Source organism: Mirounga angustirostris, unplaced genomic scaffold (genome assembly GCF_029215605.1).
Source record: "Mirounga angustirostris isolate CCGP_5_RB_7025 unplaced genomic scaffold, mMirAng1.0.hap1 SCAF_6, whole genome shotgun sequence".
In the NCBI taxonomy this organism is placed as follows: domain Eukaryota; kingdom Metazoa; phylum Chordata; class Mammalia; order Carnivora; family Phocidae; genus Mirounga; species Mirounga angustirostris.
The window spans coordinates 33,623,373-33,640,160 of NW_026991714.1; the positions used below are offsets into that span (position 1 = coordinate 33,623,373).

At 50.5% G+C, this 16,788-nt stretch overlaps 2 long non-coding RNA genes across 8 annotated transcripts in view; one reads left to right on the top strand and one right to left on the bottom strand.

Moving 5' to 3' along the window:
- Nucleotides 1-7,332, bottom strand: part of LOC123846073 (uncharacterized) — a 22,690-nt gene extending 15,358 nt beyond the window's left edge. For 3 of the 7 annotated variants that reach the window (XR_010412253.1, XR_010412257.1, XR_010412252.1), the window contains exons 1-2: nucleotides 4,796-6,385; nucleotides 792-2,838 (exon numbers count right to left, since the gene is read on the bottom strand). This is a non-coding gene — a long non-coding RNA (uncharacterized LOC123846073). Of the gene's footprint in view, nucleotides 1-791; nucleotides 2,839-4,795; nucleotides 6,386-6,430; nucleotides 6,741-7,194 lie in introns of those variants that run through there. The other 4 variants (XR_010412256.1, XR_010412254.1, XR_010412258.1 and 1 more) reach the window with 4 other exon arrangements.
- Nucleotides 1,881-16,580, top strand: LOC135364714 (uncharacterized). The gene is made up of 4 exons (XR_010412264.1): nucleotides 1,881-2,014; nucleotides 2,784-2,863; nucleotides 7,133-8,215; nucleotides 16,459-16,580. It is a non-coding gene; the product is annotated as an uncharacterized LOC135364714 (long non-coding RNA).
- The last annotated feature ends 208 nt before the right edge of the window (nucleotides 16,581-16,788 follow it).

Below are 16,788 nucleotides of genomic sequence, written 5' to 3' on the forward strand. Positions count from 1 at the left end.
AGAAGCGAAAAAAAGACAGGAGGCTCGGCTCTCAGGGCCAACCAACCAAGCAATGAATTGCGCAGGCCCCGATGAGGGTCTCGATTGGGGCTAATATGTGGCCCTGGGACCAAGGCCCTCAACTGCTGCTCACCCGCCAATGGCAGAAACAAGACAAGGCTGGGCCCCTTGTCCTGAAGGAAGGCCAGGCCCAGTGGGCACTGGGCCTCATCAAGGAGGGCCTACCACCTCTTTTGGAAAACAAATCTGAGAGACAACAGAGCTCTCTGAAGTACAGGATCTGGGCCCTCATCATACGCACAGCTTCTGGACAAAGACACAAAGGATCTAACATCCACATACATACAATTTTTTTTAGGTCAAGTTGCTCTTATTCAGGCTCAAAAAGACATGACTCAAAGGGGCTGGGGCTGCCTCTGCGCTCTGGGCAGGGACAGCTGGTTCCTGTCCTTTGCCCTGCGCTCCTCTCCACTGTGACCTCGGCCAGGTCCCCCTGCTCCCTCTGGTTCCCAAGGCCCCAGAACCACTCCCCGTAAAGATCCCAAAGGAGTCATGCCGGGAGGTGCTTGGGGAGAGGAGGAGGTGCTCAGTGACAAATGCCAGCGCTAAGCATCATCTATAGGAAAGCACGAGCCCGAAAACTGGCACAAGGGGTACGGAGGTCGGGTGGTCCCAGGCCGGGCCGTCCCTCAGTCCCCACCCACAGGTTGTTTGCTTCTCTGTGCTCAGCCATGGCCGAGGGAGAGAGAGCAGGAGAGAAGGGAAGCCAGGTGCTGAGGAGAATGGCTTGCCTGCGATTTGGTGGCGATGGCGGTCCAGGTCTCTCCTGCTCCCGAGAAGGCACGGCTGGGCCCGGCTGGGCCTGGTTGGGCGGGGCCGGGCGGGCGGGGCAAGGGGGGAAGGTCACGCGCACGTGGCGCAATGCTGCAGCTTCAAGAAAAGCCTAGAATCCGGAGCCGCCATGATGACGCATACATACATGCGCAACGGTCAAGGACGCGAGGCCCACCGTTTCTCCTGAGAAGGAACGGAGGAAGATGAACGGGGAGAAGAGAAGTTGGGCAATAAGGGAAGGGGAGGCTCAATCAGGCTGCCCAAGAGCTGGCCTTCAGCTCGAGGCTGGTGGGGTGGACGCACCATTTTCACATGATGCCAGAAGAGGACACCTGAGATGCCACATCCCCATGATGGGCACTCACTCCCAGGGCCCCGGAATGCCGGGGTTCGCCAAAGACTGCCAGGCCCACCCCACCCGACATGGGACTCACCCATCCAAGGCAACAGGCCACGGTGAGAAATCCCAGAGGGTTTTCTGGCCCCGAGAAGATGCCTCTTGTTGGGGACGGGTGAGAGGAGCTTGAAAAGTGGCTCTGTTTGCCAAGCGCGTAATAGTAATAACACAAGCAGCTGTGCGTTCTGTTTGGTTTCTAAAATTCAAGAGTCCACGGAGCCCCGTTGGGATACCTGGTGTCACCCCCACCCGATGCCCAGAAGTGGTCTTCTCTGCCAAGCCCTTCCTGAAAATGACCCCAGCCCCAGGGTCAGCTCCAAGCCCTGACAAGCTGTTTTTGCTGCTTTCATGTTGACAGAACGTCCTGGCCACTCGGCTGAGCGCTCCATCTCCCAGCTCCCGACATACTGAGTCATCATCCAAAGAGGAAAAAAACAACAAAGCAGCCGTCACCAGGGTCCCCACTGCCGTCGGCTGACGACTCATGGGCTGTCGTCACTCTCTGTTCTGCAGCCCAGAACTGGTGACGAGGGGCTTCAGGGTGCCCAACTCCCCTCCCACGGGATGCAACGGCGTCAGGAAGCAGGCGGCCACCACTGCCGTTCAGAAAGAAGGGAAACTAAGCTGGCATCACAAGGCTCCCAGGAAGGACCACTGGTTAACCCTCACCCTGCCACCGCCTGCCCTGGCCTCACGGCTCCGCTCCCACGGCGTTTCCCTGACGCAGACGTTAAAGGGGTCTTTACTCCGGGTGGGGGAAAGGCGTCCCCTCGCAGGCTTCAGGTGCGTACTGCCTGGTTACCTCTTCCTCTGCCTCTGTTTCCGATATCACTGAAGGCACGCAAGCTCCCTTCCCCCCCATTCCTTCTCCAGCCACCTGCTATGTTCCCTTCTTAAGGGCCCGATAAGACAGCTGGGCAGGGGAAAGGGAGGTGCTTCAGTTTCTGCAGGGATCCTATCTGCTTAGCAATATATTAGGCATTTCTGTGTAGTAGATTACGGTGGCTCCATGTCACTGACTGAGATCACGAAGCCTTAGAGAAACCACCCAGCAAGACGAGGCAGGGTCAAGATGCAAACGGAGGCTCTGCTCCCTGCCTTCTATGAGCTCCAGTGATTCTGGGTTCTGGAGCTCATTCTGCTCTGAAGGTGCTACAACCATCCCATCTCCACCTCCTCCTCTAGGAGGAAGGTGACCAGGATGACTGAGGTTTGTTAATCCACCAATTGCAGCTACAAAAAAAAAAAAAAGCGATCATCTTGCGTGAACCTGACCGCAAAGAAGAGGAGAAAGTTAATGAGGTAACAGGGAGGGTAGCACAGAATGACTAAGAGACCTGGACCTCGGGCGCAGGAACGTCGGCCACCCAAACCCCCATACAGTATCACGGATATACAAAATTCCTTAAATAGACACGTTTTGGGGGTCTACTTTGTAAGAGGCATTTTGCAGACACTGAGAACGGACAGGTAAAAAAATGCAAAGGCTTTGGGAGAATAAGGGTTCTAATCATGAGCAGAACACTTACCAGCCATGGGATTCTCCTCGCAGCGTTGCGGTAAAGCAATACATGAAATAAGCTCCGAGAAAGAGCCTGACGTGGTACCTGGTAAACAGAAGGCACCAAATAGGTAAGTGTTTTCCTTCTTTGTTCCCCGGCTTCTTGGAGCTCTTCATCTAATAGGTGACTTACGACTTACACACACAAAGAGCCAGAAGATAACCAAAGTAGCATCCGAGAAGGATGAAGTGTATGAGACTTTGGCCAGAGGGAGCAAGGGGCGGTTACGAGGATTGCTTCTCGTGAAGGGGATCCGCAAAGGCCCACGGAGGACGGCAGGGCTGCCGCAGGTGGGTGCGGTAGAGCCAAAGAGTCATGGAAAATACCAGTGGTGCAAACAGGGAGATCGGAAAAGCAAGAAAAAGTAAGTTGCCTGGTTTTGCTGGAATACGTGGTCCACCTGGGGAAACGCAGAGAAGTCAGACTGAGTAGGAGAGCTAAGGCTGGTTATAGCCAGCCTTCGGCACTGTGCTAAAGGGAAGGGATTTTACTCTGGAAACGATGAGAAACCATTTTAAATCTCTAAGCAAGAAAAGACAAGATGGCCGCTGCACGCAGAAGGGCCTGGAGAGGAGAGGGACGGGCAGCAGGGAGCCTCACTGGAGGACTACAGCTGGAACCATGGCACTGGCAGGGGGCATGACGAGGAGCAGAGAATAAAAACAATAAAAAGGGAGGGCCATCGAACAAATCTGCCTTGGACCCCACCCCCCCCTCCATCCCCATAGAGAGACTGCCGGAGACAGAGCCTATTTGGGGAACACAAACCACAGGTCCGACACATCTCAGATGAGCAGCCGTGTCTCTGCCTTCACTCTCCCCCCGAAAAACTCAAGCTTTTTCTCTGGACTGCTTTAAGCCTCGAGCCGAGGAAGGCATGGGAGACCCAGGCCTTCTGTTAGCAACGCCCACCTTCTGGCCAAGCCCACACCCCAGGCGGTGGAACCCCCACCCAAGGCTGTGTCCGAGGGTGGGACTGGGCGGTCCTGCCCCTGGGGCCACCTTCACTGCGGCAGCTGCCACCGTACCCGCCTCTGCTGCGCTTTTGCCCCCCCTTCCCCTCCTCCGTCATAGCCCCCGCCCCCCGCCCACTCTGCGGAACTGGCACAGCAGGACCAGAAAAACCAACGCCACCATGTCAGAGACCAGCAGAAATGCCTCCAAAATGGCAGCCTTAGGATAAAAGGGAGTCCAAAAATATTATCAACCCACCCAGGGAAAGGGAAGCCAGTGACAAGGGGAATGAACTGTCAACCACCTCCCAACTGGGCGCCCCCCACCCCACCCTTCCTCACTCTTACAATTGTCATGTCTTTCCCATCAGAAACTTCCTCTCAAAACCCAGAGAGCGTAAGAGGGAAAGAAGGGCATCACCCCATGCCCCCGAGAAGTCCTGGGGGGCCATGGGTGACACAGGGCATCCAGAAGGACATTCTGCGTTCCATACCCCAAGGGGGACAGCAGCCCATTTCTGTGTTCAAACCTAGCTCCTACCACTGACCGGACAGGAGCTAACCCTCCGAGGGAGCCAAGTCTTCCACTGCTCCCAACCAGACCCTCCCCAGCTCCGTGGGCCCTGGGGAGCCAGGAGGCAGGGTTGCAAAGAAGGGCCGAGAAGGCACAGACGTGCCTCCGTTATGTAATAAGAAGGGCGGTGCTGTCCTAGGCCGGCGACCCAGGGCGCATTGCGTTCCCGGATGCGCAGTCACGGGTGGGGGCCACTGCGCAAGGCGCAGGGCTCAGAAACCCCCTCCCCACAAACACGAGACCTGCCACAAGGACCCGATGGGGAGCCAGGACCCTGATTTTTCCAAGTCTCCCTCCCCCAGCCACAGGCGAACAGCCTGCTGCCCTAGTTTTGCTCTCACTCTCCTCACTCCCCAGAACGACAAACCTTTCTAACCTGGGACCTCCACACCTCTCGTGGCCCAGTGGCTTTCCTGGAAATCCCACCAAATACGCAGTTTCCGAGCAACCTCCTGGGGTCAGTTCCCGTCCTCACCTTTCCCAGCACCAAGGAGCAGCAGCTTCCAGAAGGCAGGTCCTTCCTACACTGGGCTCAGCTCTGGACAGCCCCGTCAATGCAAATCTCTGGCCCCCGGGGAGTAGCCCAGAGGCAGCAGGAAGCCCATGGTGGTGGTGGTTGTCAGCCGCAGCACCTCCGTCCTACCTTGCCCGTGCGTTTCCAGGGGAGCCAAGAATTATTTTGCCGCAACACTGAGGTGTGGCAGACTGAAAACTCCCTTTTCCGACACCAAACTAAAGGACAGATATTTCCTTCCAGTTTGGTCGACTCTCTGCGCACCCATCTCTCCAGCCCTTCCTCCTTCAAAAGAAAGTTTGGGGAACACTGAGCTCCTCTTCCTTAGAGTGCATGAAATAAAAAAGGCATAGGAAGAGGCTTCAACTGGTCAGTCAAAAGCAGGCACGGACACAGGGGCATACGCACACCCCTCAACAGATTTTAGAAAGCCGCTGGGCTTCTCCCCCCCTCCCCTTTAAGCAAGTGAAATGCAAATTCAGATTTGATACCCTGCCCTCAGCCAATCAAAAAAAGGTTTTCACCTGCCATTGGCCCACCCACCAATCAGAAGAAAGGTCTGGAGTGAGAGCCCTCCCCTGGCCAATGGAAGGCCAGCTCAGTCACTTAGTTAATGATGCAGCAGTACAAGGAAGGCCATCACATGTGAACTGGAAGGGTGCCAACATGGAGACACAGAGAGCGCAAGGTAAACAACTTTCCAACGCCAAAAGGATGACATTTAATCTCTAAATGCTCGCTTCCCTCCTCAGCTCATCCTTAACCCCTCTCAGCTGGCCCTACAGATGCCGGGAGCCTCACTACCTGTCCCCATGGAGCTCCTAACAAGATGCAACAGTGACTGCGTCACCATTCCCCACTTTTCCCAACTACGCAGTGACAAACCTAGCAGCTTTACCCCACTTCTCCCAACCCACGCCCCATCCTGCCCACCTGCTCCCCACCAACCCCAGGTGCCTGGGGCCGAACATTTCAATCAGGCAACCCCTGGAAAACTGTGCCTTTCACTTTCCTCCCAGCACCTCTCCTCCCCACTCCCTACCTTCCTTCCACCTAAGAATCGCATGGACGGACAGACAGACGCTGACACCCAAACAACCTGGAAAACCAGTCTGTCTGTCTGTCCAATAGAAGGAAATGGGGGCAAAGGCTGGGAGGTCAGGTGGGACGCCAGGGACAGCTTGCTCCTCTCTCCTCTACCCCGGTCAGGCTTGAGCAGCTGACACTAAGAGAAAAGAAATTAAAGTGGAAAAAAAAAACAAAAACAAAAAACCCTCTCTCAGAGAAAAAATAGCAAAAAGCGAGAAAGAAGGTGAGAAAGACAGAGCACCCACATACGCAGAGACATCGCCCCCGATCCCAACAAATACGTACGTGGGGGAAGAAGGGGGTTACGCCATCAAGTCCTGAAGCCCATCGGACCACCCATCGTCGCTTGCGCAGACCCAAATCTCGGTCTGGCCGCAGGGTGCCGCAGTCCCGAATGTTCCAGAAATCGGTCCCGTTAAACCTTCCACCATCGCCCCGCAACCTCTGGCTCCCACCCCTGCCCCCCACCACCACCCACCTCCCCCCCGCGGGAACCGCCCGTGCCACCTTGCGTGTCATCTCCTTAGCCCGGGCTACCCAGAGGCCGCCAGCCCCTGACAGATTTCTGAACGCTTGGCAAGTGAGCTGGCAGAACCTGGTGCCCGGTGTTGCTATGACTTGTTTCTTGATTTCTCTCTCTCTCTCTGCTGCAGCACGGCTGTTGCTAGCAGACCTATCGACGGAGCGCTCTCTCTCTCTCTCTCTCCTCTCTCTCTCTGAGCTCTGTGACGCAGATCTAAATTCTCCAGTCTGCTCCTTGTGTTGCAAGAGCAGAACTGCAGCTTTTCCCCTGGAGAGCCGGAGGGCCGTGCCAAGGCTGGTCAAACAAGGCAAAAAAAAAAAAAAAAGTTGGGCCTCCACTCCACTTCCCTGGCCACACTTTTCAGCCCATTTTCTTACCCCATATACCTCACTGCTCTGGGGCAGAGAGGGCCTGGTCCCTGCAGGCTCACGCCTTCCCCGAGGGCTTCCCAGCCACCAAACTAGCTTAACTCTTTGAGTGACAGCGCCCGGAACCCAGACAGGGTTGTCCCACACTAAAGGTTGCCTCATCTTTTCTTGAACCGTATGAGCTTCTCCCAGACAGGAGAGTAAGATGGCCCTCACCCTGACACAGTCTTACTATTAACTCTTTCTGCCGCGGACACGTCCAGAATGATGGCCATGGCTGACTTGTGTTGTTTTCTGCTTTTTTTGGCCACACACCAGGATCTTTTTCTCCCTGGAATTTCCTAAGGACCAAAAGTGTGATTAGAACATTGCCTGCTTACCCCGCGAATGCTGTCCTTTTACCGGGGCGGGAGCTGGAGAAATCTAATTGAACGGCAGCCTGAAGAATCCAGAATAAAACCAGCCTGGATCTGGATTCGTTCCGGGCTCAGGATTTTAGGGCCTCGGTGGAAACGTCCGATCACTTCTCAAAAGGCACTTAGGCCACTCAGTCCCAGAGATTCAGGTTGCTGAGTCATTTGTTCCCAAGAAGATCCTCTGACAACATGAAAAGCAGCAAAACAGAGCAGCAGCCAAGCCTGGACCTGGAGTGGCCAACGGCTGGGTTCTTCTTCCCCGCGGTGGGCAGCCCTGCGAAACGAGCATCGGCCAGCTCCCCACCACGGCCCCCCGATGGTGGCGCCAGGCCTGCCCACACCTGGAAACTCTCATGGGGACGGGGCTTTCCCACGGGCCCTCTGAAGCCCGGCTGGGGTTGTTTTTGGATACTGACAGGTCCCCGCTGCAGCTAACGACATAGCTCCCAACGTTTTCCTGCCCCCAGACCCCAAAATATTTCCAGAACAGCTTAGAAGCCAACTCGCTAGACCCTGCATACCCAGAAAGACCCGGGGAGTCTCGGGTCCCCACGCCACTGTGTCCAAACAATGCAGACCAGCAAAGGTTTATGACGACCAGCGGCACGTGAAACTAGACGCGATACACTCAGGTCCTGGGGTAGCTGACTCATAAGGTATATCACATCAAGAACCTTGCAACTTCCGGGAAGAGGACTTGAGAACGAGAGACCAGGCGGCCACCTTCTCCTGCACCCTGCTTCCCAAGCCGCCTTCTTCGGGCAACTACTCAGGGCCAAGGTTCCACCCCGCAGAAAGAAGACCACTTGGAAGACGACCGTGGCACTCCACGGGTTTAAAAGAAGCCCAGAGCGTCCGTGCCAGGCTCCCAGCAGGGGGAAAATGCTTCAAATTCACACCTTCTGGGCTCCAGGGAAGCGCATGCCAATAAAGAAGTCACCTACTGGTCTGATGACCAAAGGAATGAGGCCTTGATCGCACTAAAGTAAGTCCCTCGGAATGGTCCTCTGTCTACTTAAATACCGTTTGCCGTAGTTCCCTTTTCCATGGAAGAAAAACATGCCTAAGTTCATGTCAGGACATTCCTGATTTATCCAAGAGCCCAGGATCAAATAAACAAAGGGCTCTGAGCTCTGCCAGGGAGCCTCCTGCTTCAGGAGGGAGAACCAGAGGGAAGTAGGGCTCGAGGAGTTGGCCCATCACCCCATGAACTTGGTGAATGACGTGGCTGCTCACTGCCATGGCGATGGAGAGGTCATGGGTGGGTGGAAGTGAGAGAAGAGAGGCAAATAAGTCATGAGAGAGAGAGAGAGAGAGAGCAAGGAACAAGTGAGGGTCAGAGGAGGGCCATATGCAGCCACGGAATTTACCGACAGAGGCCGGCCATGGTCTCCAACCACGGCACAACGGAGCTTGAGTCCGTGCAGAGAAAGGGCCCCATTTCAGGGACTCAGCCGGGCCCCAGTCTGACTTGAACAGCGTTAGGACAGCACTATGTTTGGGGAGGCTTTGTTTCATTTCGCTTTTCTTCTAAGTCTTTGCTTTCTCTTCCCGTGTTATTCTTTCCACAATTTTCCTAGGATTCAAACAGTCATTCTAGGCACCTCTGTCCCCGCTCTAGGTCTTCCTTCTATTAACCTGGTTCTGCGCTGTGCCCACAACAGAAACACCCGAATGGGATGACCAGGAAGCAGAAATGAATTCAGTTCTAAAAACACGGGAGGATGTTTACTTAGCAAGCAAGCTCGAGTCTACAAGGAAGTTTTACAGGGCGCTGCATGCAGTGTTTGATTTCAGGGGTAAAGATAACTTCTGAGCGAGGAGAAGGTGCTGGCTCCTTCCGTCCACCCCATGAGGCCTGGGGAGGCTGGGCCACGGCAAACTTGAAAAGGCAGGGCTTCACCTCGAGCCCAGCAGGTCCCCGGCTCCCTTCGGCTTCTCCCAGAGACAGGCCCAGGAAGCCACACACACTCTACAGACCACATGAGCTCTCTGTGGCCTCTGACTGATCTGGGTCAAAACTACGAAATGCCAGAGATGAAGAATTATTTTCTTTACAGGGAAGGAGCTGAACTTTTACCCAGTCCTTGTCCAGGGTGTGGAATGCAATCACTCGGTCACCGCCACAAACTCCTGGTCGGTGGGCATCCGCCAGGAAAGCATGCTTTAGTGCAGGCCTCTGTCCTCTCCTCTCCTCATTCGGGCCTACTCTATGGGGACTGGATCTTTCACCAGGAAAGAAACTGTTTTTCTCAGGACAGGGTAACTCTGCGGGGGGCTGACCTCAAACTCCATGCAAGCGTCTGGGGCTAGAGTAGGTGTTCTAGATTAATTGACAGGTGGACCACAGTGAAAGTGTTTCAGTTTACCACCTGGGAGGCAGCAGACAACAGGCACCCAGTGGCCCAATGAGGTAAATCACTTATCAGGTACCTTCTAGGTGCTAAGCCAACATACAGCATAGAAGAAGACACAGGCCATCACCCTAAGACCCACACATACTAGTTGAGGGCCCCTATCAACATTCCCAAACCGGTATTTTTGATATTTCAAAAATCTGCTCTTTATTTATTTATTTTTTTAAAGATTTTATGTGCTTATTTGAGAGAGAGAGAGATAGCAAGAAACAGCAAGAGAGATCACAAGCAGGAGGGAGAAGCAGACTCCACGCCGAGCAGAGAGCCAGACATGGGGCTCGATCCTAGGACCCTGAGATCATGACCCGAGCCGAAGTCAGACGCTTGACCAACTGAGCCACCCAGGTGCCCCGAAAATCTGCTCTTCAAAAGCTGGGATTCATTTTCCCACTGAAATAACATTAAACACACTGGTTGGGTTCCCAGGCTAGCCCACTTGACCCACTTCAGGAAGTCACAAACCCCAATGCCTTTGGGGTCTAGGCGGGTAATAAAGGCGCGAAGCGGGTTGGGGAGGGAGTGCGCCAAGTGGAAGGAGCACACCACTCCTCATGGGCAGCCCACCCCAGCCCTGCCTGCTTGAGGCCATCTGCCCATGGAGGCCACCAGGAGCCCACATTGTCCGGTTTTTCGGGCGAAGGCAGAAATCCAGACTTTCATTAAACTTCCAAGTTTTAAACACCATCAAAAATTTTTAAAAGTCAAAACATACCTGCAGAGCTTCCAATTTGTTTTCTTTGTGTTAATGTATCCAAAATGCGATACGTTTGCTACGAAAAAGATCAGAGCAAGCTCAGCCAGAGCGTGGATTTAAATAAGATAAAGGAATGAAGAACGTAACTGCAGAGAACTTCACCTCACAGGTGCCGCGACTGGAGGAGAAGGACAGCGGAGAGAAAAGTTGAGAGGGACCTCAGCCTTCGGGTCAGTGGTTGTCGACGAGCCCTATGTGGAGGGCTATGAATGGAAGGGTGCTTTAGAACTGTTTTTAAATATACATGATACCATTAAAGAGCTGGTATTTGGGGGGGGGGGCAGAAGGAGATGGAGAGACTCTTAAGCGAGATAACCCTGAGATCATGACCTGAGCCGAAATCAAGAGTCAGACACTGAACAGACTAAACCCCCCAGGTGCCCCTAAAGCACTTGTATTTGTGCCTTACCCTGATCCACCAGAAAGACAAGAGAGTCATTCCAATATCCTGGCCCTCTCTCTCAGTTAGGAGTTGCTACTCTGCACGTCATCGAAGAGTCTGTCAGGGCTTTGCTGGGAAAATTAGAAGGGACAATCCAGCTGCTCACCCAGGCACAGAGCCCTCAAAAAACAACACCATGACCAAGGCATTGTCCAGCCTCACCTTGGTTCAATAACTCCCATCCCAGCTTTGGAGGACTCCGACAACGGAATATAACGGAGATGAAATCTCTCTCTGGTAACTAACTACTAGCCTTCGTCTTTGCTCTGCCTCTGGAGCCCACAGAACAAGCCTCATCCCCCAAACACGTAGATACTTCAGGATAACTTTTATCACCACAAGTTTTTAGGGCAAAACAAGGAGGTACAAAAAAAGGGAAATGAAAAAAGAGGTGGAGGGGTGGCGGGGAGGAAGAAGCCGGAGAGAAATATTCTTTTTTTTTTTTTTTTCCGGAGAGAAATATTCTTAAAATATCTGATCAAAAGTTAACAACCCAAAGGAAAAGAGGAAGAGACTTATGCATTACGTCTTCATGAGAAAGGAGGCACTCGTGGCAGAACGAACAGCTGAGTGCGTCAGGACATGCGAAAGGAAGGGCCTGCAGTCCCCACACAAGGGAAATGTCACCAAGAGCCACGGGACTCAAGAGTTCCCAAGGCCAGCCACCAGGTTGTGCCAATGATCTGGGACAAACGGGCTGAAACCTGGAACCAGAAGAGCAAACGACATGGCTCACAACCCTATATGTATGGGACGTTCTTTTGCCCATTTTGAGGGCAGGGGTTCTTTTTCTTGTTGATTTCTTGGAGTCTTTACATATCCTGGGTACAAATCCAGTTGCCAGTTATAGGTCCTGCCTGTGTCTTCTCCACTGGGCTTGTCTTTTCTCTTTCAGTGATGTCTTTTGATGATCAGAAGTTTCTCATTTTCATGTAATCCAGCTTATCAATCTTTCCCTTTTTAGCTAGTGCTTTTTGTGTCTTCCTAAAAAATGTATGGCTACCTCAAGGTTATGAAGATATTCTGAGTTATCTTGTAGATGGGAGTTTTACTTTGTCTTAACCCACACATGTAGAGGGATGATCTCTCTGGAGTTTATTCTTGTGTATGAAGTGAGGTGGGGTCGAGATTCATTTCTTTCCTTGTGGATATCCAACGGTCCCAGCACTGTTTATTAAAATGACTGTCATGTCCTACTGCTCAGCAGAGCCTCTTCTGTCATCGGTCAGGTGTCCAGATACGTACGGATCTGTTTCTGGGCTCCCTGTTCCAGTCCTTTGGTCAGAAATAAGACAGACAAGTAGGTCTATTCTTGTATTATGGAGCACTAAACTTAATCAGGTGATTTTAACATGAGGATTTGCCAACAAGTGAAGTTGAAGAAAATATAAATCAAGGAACCAATCTTGCAAAGTGAGTTCAGTGTGGACAGGCATAGTCTGAGAGGAGCGCCCCAGTCTGGACCTCTCAGAAGTAAAAGAAGGATCAGGAATAGACAAAGAAAGGAAGACAAAGAAGAAGCAAGGGACAGTGGTAAAAATGAGTCTTGTTTTTTGGGGGCACCTGGGTTCAGTCATTAAGCGTCTGCCTTCAGCTCAGGTCATGACCCCAGGGTCCTGGGATTGAGCCCCGCATCGGGCTCCTTGCTCAGCGGGAAGCCTGCTTCTCCCTCTCCCACTCCCCCTACTTGTGTTCCCTCTCACGCTGTGTAACTCTCTGTCAAATAAATAAATAAAATCTTTGAAAAAAAAAAGAGTCTTGTTTTTTGTAGACAGTAACAGTGATCAAGAGAACAGATTCATACTGTGCAAGAGATAACTTGCATCCAAATCCCGCCTATCTACTACTTAGCTATGTGACTTTGGGCAAATTAACTCAGCCTTCTTGTGCCTCAATTTCTTAATCTGAAAAATGGGGAAAATCTTCCTCATTGGGCTGTGCAGATTAAATAGATTAACTGACGTACATCACTTAGTACAGGGCCTACCACTGTAAGTATTCAAAAAGACGCTGGGTGCTGCCTTCATCATGGTTAATGATACGATGGAGACCAAACTGTTGGAGCAATCTTGCCACTCAACAAACATTAAGTGAGTACATACTACTAAACAAAGATAGCACATAGAGTGGTTAAAAACTCAGACGAAAAAATGAGACAGGTTTGAATCTAAATTCTAGTATAGCCTCTTTACTTGTTACATAGACTTGAACAACTTACTTCTCCCCTCTAAGTTTCTAGTTTCAGCTTCATCCATACTTCCTAGGGGCTTTCTTGGTAAGGCTATAATGAGATACAGAAGCATTCTGCACAATGCCCGACAAGTAAATACCCGTCTAGAAAACCCTGAAGATTCCACCAAAAAAACTATCGGAACTGATAAATGAATTTCAGTAATGTTACAGAATACAAAATTATTGCACAGAAATCTGTTGCATTTCTGTACACTAATAATGAAGTAGCAGAAAGAGAAATCAAGAAAACAATCAAATTTATAATTGCACCACACAGAACAAAGTACCTAGGAATAAATTTAACCAAGGAGGTTAAAGACGACCTGCACTCTTAAAACTGTAGGACACTGATGAAAGAAACTGAAGATGACACAAACAAATAGAAAGATATTCCATGCTCATGGACTGGAAGAACCAATACCGTTAGAATGTCCATACTACCCAAAGCAATCTACAGATTCAGTGCAATCCTTAGAAAAATACCGGAACATTTTTCACAGAACTAGAACAAATAATCCTGAAATTTCTATGGAACCACAAAGGAGCTAGAATAGCCAAAGCAATCTTGAGAAGAACAAAGCTGGAGATACCATAATCCCAGATTTCAAGTTATGCTACCCAAAGCTATAGTAATCAAAACTATAGTATGGTACTGGCACAAAACAGATACACAGATCAATGCAACAGGACGAGAGCCTAGCAACAAACCCATGCAAATATGATCAATTCATCTATGACAAAGGAGGCAAAAAGATACAACGGGGAAAAGTCAATCTTTTCATCAATAAATGGTGCCTGGAAAACTGGACAGCTACATGCAAAAGAATGAAATTGGACTATTATTCACCCCATACACAAAAATAAACTCAAAATGGATTGAACACCTAAATGTTAGACTTGAAATCATAAAACTCCTAAAAGAAAACATAGGCAGTCATCTCTTAGCCTCAGCAACACGTTTAGGGATATGTCTCCGCAAGCCAGGGAAACAAGCAAAAATAAACTACTGGGATTACACTAAAATGAAAAGCTTCTGCACAGCAAAGGAAACCACCACCAAAAAAAAAAAAGGCAACCTATTGAATGGGAGAAGATATAAAAAGGCAACCTATTGAATGAGAGAAGATATTGATATATCCAGCAAGGAATTAATATATAAAATATATAAAGAACTTACACAACTCAACACCAAAAAACCCCCAAACAATCCAATTAAAATATGGGCAGAGCACATGAATAGGCATTTTTCCAAAGACTTACAGATAGCCAAGAGACACATGAAACGATGCTCACTATCACTAACCATCAAGGAAATGCAAATCAAAACCACAATGAGATACTATCTCACACCAGTCAGAATGGCTAATGTCAAAAAGACAAGAATTAACAAGTGTTGGCCAGGAGGTAGAAGAAAGGGAACCCTTATTCACTTCTGGTGGGAATGTAAATTGGGGCAACCACTGTGGAAAACAGTATGGAGGTTCCTCAAAAAATTAAAAGTAGAAATACCACATGATCCAGTAATTGCACTGGGTACTTACCCAAAGAAAATGGAAACACTAATTTGAAAAGATACATGCACCCCTATGTTTATTACTGGAGCATTATTTACAATAGTAAATGTAAAGTGTCTACCCACAGATGAATGGTTAAGGAGATGTGGTATACATATATACACACAATGGAATATTACTCAGCCATAAAAGAGAGTGAGCTCTTGCCATTTGTGACAACACGGATGGACCCAGAGGGTACTAAGTGAAATAAGTCAGAGAAAGACAAATTCCGTATGATTCGGAATCTAAAAAACAAAATAAACGAACAAAGAAATGAAAAAACAGACTCTTGAATGTGGAGGAAAACCTGGTGGCTGCTACAGGGGAGGTGAGTGGGAGGATAAGTGAAATAGATAAAGGGGATGAAGAGGAACAAATTTCCAGGTGTAAAATAAGTAAGTCATGGAGACAAAAAGTACAGCAGAGGGAAGACAGCCAATAATATTGTAATAACATGGTGACAGACGGTGACTATACTGAAGGTGGTGAGCACCGAGTGATGTAGAGAACTGCTGAATCAATGTGCTGCCCACCTGAAACTAACATAACATTGTACGTCAGTTAGACTTCAGTAACGATTTTTAAAATTCAGTAAAAAAACACCAAAATAAATGCTCAACTGCTGCCAGCTACCACGATGATAATAAGCACGATGCCAGTCAATGATGATTTGGGGCATGGTACCATATCGGGCACTGGAAGGAAAGGCCTACTAACACCTTGGCATTCCCGGTCTTCCATCCAAACAGTAACCAGGCACAGCCAGCCTAGCTTCACGGTGATAAGACAAAGTAGCAGATAAGATCAAGTGTGTTCAGGTGGTGGGTCCGAGGCAGAGGAAGGGCTTGAAGAAAAACGGTTAGAGAGAGATGCCAAGTAAAAGCCAAAGTGCTATACCGGTTAAATTCTTGGTAAGATAATTTTTAATCTTGGGATATTTTAAGAAGAAACAAAAACACAGGATCTGCAAATATTATATGATTAGACAAAGTCTGAGTAGATGCTGGGCTGGGGGTGGGTGTCAGACATGGTGCTCATAAATTAGAAGTCTGATGGGGGAAGATTCCAGGAGGAACAGTGCTGCCAATAGCTTCAATCAATAATGATGACCATGATGCGGTCAGCCTGAAGACTGCATCTTGTCAGTCTCCTAGCATCCCCCCCAACGCTGCCCCGGAGCCACTGAGGAGTCGTTCCCCTCATATCCCCAACCCAAGGGACTAGGGCACTTCTACCCAGGTGGCTGAGTGAAAGTAAAACACGGCCCAGCAGTGACAACAAACACCCCAAGGACACAATGCGGTACCACGTGCCAAGTGCAAATCCGAGACAAGGGCTGGGGACAGCCTGTGCTGAAGGGTAGGTCCTGGCAGAGGTGAGATGCAGATGCAGACCCAGAATGTCGCCACAGACGGGGAGCTGGAGCCAGGCAGCAGCAGACCGTAAGTGGCCTGGCCAATGCCAGCCCTGAGAGCACGGGACTCCCACGGCTACGGGGTGAGGGAAGACGAGTGAAGGCCAAGGCAGGTCCTGAATTCACATCACAAATGGAAGTGAGCCCCAGCACCAAAAGAGACTCCCTCATGGAATATGCCCAAGGAAAACAGAGTGACAGGGTGCGTTTGTTTGCTGGGGGGGATGGTCAGGCCTGGGATGGCAGATACTGGGACCAAGATGCCCTGTTCGTAAGTAGACGCTTTCTCCTGGGCAGACTGACTCAGTCTGCCTCTTGGGCCAAAAGTCCAGGCTCCAAAATGTCCTGCCCAAGCTGGCTCCCATCACCTCCTGGTAAAGTGAAAGAGGCTAAAATGTCTTATCTTGTCCTAGGCCACCGAACATGAAATCTAAGCTGCGGCCAGAGGGCTCACGGCTCAGCTTCACGCAAAACCTAGGCTGACGACGGGACCGGCACCTATTATTCTGACGATGCACCGAGGATGACTGAACCAGTCACTCTGCTAACCAAAGGCCCTGGAAACCCCTGGACCAGGGGCTTCCAGTGCCGCCTGAAATGCAGGGGACAAAGTCTGCTTGGGACTCAGGGAGTAACCCAATGCGCCTCTTGGCTGGCTGCTCTTGAAATCCTGGCCCTGTCAACGGATGAAAATAATTTCCAGAGAAATGGAGTGTGGCTGGGCCACGTGAGTTGGGCTGAAG